The 3,563-nt window shown below is 48.1% G+C and overlaps 1 non-coding gene across 1 annotated transcript; it reads left to right on the forward strand.

Moving 5' to 3' along the window:
- The first annotated feature begins 3,289 nt into the window (after positions 1 to 3,289).
- On the forward strand, positions 3,290 to 3,362 carry TRNAW-CCA (transfer RNA tryptophan (anticodon CCA)). The gene has a single exon. It is a non-coding gene; the product is annotated as a tRNA-Trp (tRNA).
- The last annotated feature ends 201 nt before the right edge of the window (positions 3,363 to 3,563 follow it).

The raw sequence follows: 3,563 nt of genomic DNA on the forward strand, positions 1-3,563 counted from the left end.
AGGCTGAGTCCTAGCGGCATCCGCAGAGCTGTGGGTCTAGGGGATCCCCCAAGGAGCCCCGTCTTCTAAAGAAGAGAGCCACCCCAAATCGCAGGTGGTAAAAGACATACAAATACAAATAAACCCTACCTTTCGTGCTGCTGCTCATATTATCTCATTTAACGCATGAAATAATTCCACTCGGTGAATATCATTAAGCCCATTTGATGGTGAATTGATTAAGGCTTTGAGAGGTAAGATGTCTTGCCCTGTATCCTAAGTCATATGCCCAAAACAGACGCTCACCTCAGCTTCAAAGCCAGAATGTTTCCCAATTGTCTACACTGGCTTTTCTGTGATAGAGAGAAGCCCAGGAGGTGGTGGGACACCAAAGACGACAACCTTTGCCCGCCCAGGGCTGCAGGGAAGAAATGAAGAGGTACCCTCATTAGGAATATGAATGGTGGATTGTGTCTTGAGGAAATTCCAAGCGGATGTGGCCTGAGAAGAGGGAGGAGGATTCCTTCAAACCGCAGGCCTACAGGTGGGACCTGACGGACGCATCCTGTTTCAGTGTTTTTGCTCCAAACCCCAAAGAGGCCCTTCCACGTCCAGAGAGTGGTCATGATAAAAACTCTGCACAAGTTTCTTTTCAAAGAGATTCCCCTCCCTCTCTCTTCACCCCTACCCCTCACCTTCTCTTTCTCTCTGCTCAAACTCCTGCCAAAGGCACTGGCAGCTTAGAGTCTGAGTTCCTGGGTGATCTGAGGTGACAGGAGAACTCAGGCCGCCATCCGATCTGTATTCTGGACAGCCTAGCCGCAGCATTACTTACAAGGCATTCCGCAACCTTTTGCTGCCGCTTTCTTTAAAGGCTTGAGCAATTTTGATATTTTGGTTCAGTGTCACTATAGAAAAGCTTTACAATTCTAGCTCAGGAATTAGAAGATATATTTGTAATAAGAATTGCTAACCACTGTCAGCTGGCAGGCCCGTGTCCGTGCATGAAAATGATGCCATTAGATTTCACAACGGTGGGCAAAATGTAAAGATCATGTATCGTATAAGAGCCAGAAGTGAAAAAAAACCCCACTCCACCCCTGGGGGGTTTCAGGCGGTCAGGGTGGTGAGGCTCCACGGGCGCATTCAGCCCCTAGATAAGGTGGAAAGCTCAGTACTACTGGTCTTTGCAAATAGTACTATTTTCCCTTCATTTTATCTAACTGCTTTCTCCTATAATGTTGAGGAATCGTGCAATTGCATGTTAATGAGGTGATGGTGAGTCTGAGAGATAGTGAGGGGGAAGGTAAAGATCTAAGGGAGACAGGAGAGGTCCCAAGCACACAGGTCCAGAGCGTGGCAGGGACACCCAGCCTGTCCCTGCACTGAAAGCTGGGCCACCCACGTGACTGCGCATGACAGTGTCGGGGCCTCAGAAGCAGGCGGGCTGGGGTTGGGCTCCTGCTCTGGCATTTCCAGGCCATGCAGCTTTCGGTGGATTGCTGATACTTTCGTTTCTGGTAGAATCCATTTCCTTCCAAAGGGAGAATGCGTGACTGCACATCTGCCATGTTCTAGATGCTGGGGAGATCCTAGTGAAGGGGAGGGGCAAACATCCCTGTGCTCCTGACACCTGGCTCTAACAGGATGATGACGGGGATAACCCAAGAACACTGGCCTGTGAGGATCGTACTAACGTAGCCAAAGGGTCAGGCACACGGTAGGTGCTCGATTAATGCCTCTTTCTTCCACTCTTGATCCCCATTTATTTATCACATCAATCAAGAGAGGAACTTATCCTTAGCAGCAGCTTCTAGGTAAGGAAGAGAGTGAGGATCAGAGGCCGCGAGGATGCATCAGAGACAGAAAGCTTACAGGGCACAGATTCGAGCTCAAGTCTGTCTGACTCAGAAACGCATTGACTCTCCCCGTCATCAGCTCTCGTTAAATCAAAGACAGTTGCCAGGGTCTGAGTTCCAGAAACGTGGCCTTTTCTCATCATAATTAGAAACATGGAGGTGACAACAAGAAAGGTGTTGGATGCTCCCTGACCCCACCCTGGAGAGTGCAGGAAAGGAGGAGAGAGGTGTGTAGACGGAGACTAGAGCTTGGGGAGTGAGCGGTGTGGACCAGACTGGAGCCTTCAGCAGGGACGGGAGGAGGGGCACTGGGCAGCGGCACAATGCCAGACCACTACTCGTCCCAGCCTGCTCCGTCCTCAGGCCCTGCACCTGTCACCTCAGGCTGGTCATTGATACTTGTGTCTCCTTTCGACACGGCCTCTGTATCTTACGAGTGGTCCCCTGGGCTACCTTAATTCCGATTCACCTTATAAACGATTCTCTATTTGAAAAGAAGCCATTTCTGGTTTAGGATTAAGGATATGGATTTAGGGGCTCATCATAAAAAAGAAAACGAACCCATAAAATGAAAAACATAGCACTTGAAAGACCTTTTATGGTTTGCAGAGTGTTTCTCTCATAGTTTCTCACGTGATACTCTTGAAAAGATCCCTTCAAATCTGTAAGTATATATGAGGTAAAAAGAGACAGCCCGAAAAGTAATCTACCTCATCCCTCAGAGCTGTCTTTTGGCAGGTGTGACATTTAAGCCCAAATGTCTTGACATAAAATCCAGAAGGTGCCCCACCACAAAGGATCTCTCAATCACTGAAGCGGGAGGGTGTTAAGACTGACTGGACACCAGCCAGGAGTAGTTCACCTGCAGCCACACTGAGGTCTCACAATGAACTTGCAATGCAGTATTTCTCAGAGCGTGGTCCTCAGGGCACCCACATGGAACCGCCCCCCTCCTCCCCGGAAGCTTGTTGGAATGTAAGCATCAGGGCCCATTCCAGACTTACTGACTCAGCATCTCCAGGGACAAGCCTGGGAATATGCATCTTATTTAACAAGCTTCCCGGGAACCACTACAGTAAGATGGATATTTATTGTCCCTGGTTATAGATGAGAAACATGAGGACCGTGGAGAATCAGCATCTCATCCAGCTTATGTAGTGTCGGATGGTGGATTCAGTCTCAATCTTTATGATCGCAAAGCCCAGGGTTTACCAATAGACTCATTCATTCAGTGAGCATCTATGAAGCACCTACCAAGGGCCAGGCACTGTTCTAGATTACCCTGGCGCACAAAGATACAGCCTATCCACTTCTTTGTCTTAATGGGTACCTGATGAGAGAAATAAGCTTAAAAGTTGGAGTTGGGGCAGAAAGAAGGGTTTCAGGGCTCAAAATTGTTGTGTCTGGAGCTGTTTATAGAAGCAATGATAGATATTGGGCACCCTGGGACTTCCCTGGTGGTCCAGTGGTTAGGACTCCATGCTCCCAATGCAGGGGGCCTGGGTTCGATCCCTGGTCAGGGAACTAGATCCCGCATGCCACAACTAAAAAAAAAATATCCCACGTGCCACCACTGGGACCCAGCGCAGCCAGATTAATTAATTAATTAATTAATATTTTTTAAAAAAGATACTGGGTGCCCTAAGATATGTTAAGCTCTATGATCTTATTCAATCTGCCAACAATCTATGAGGAGGTATTACTACTATTATCATCATCATCATC

The sequence above is a fragment of the Globicephala melas genome, chromosome 19 (genome assembly GCF_963455315.2).
Source record: "Globicephala melas chromosome 19, mGloMel1.2, whole genome shotgun sequence".
Taxonomy (NCBI): domain Eukaryota; kingdom Metazoa; phylum Chordata; class Mammalia; order Artiodactyla; family Delphinidae; genus Globicephala; species Globicephala melas.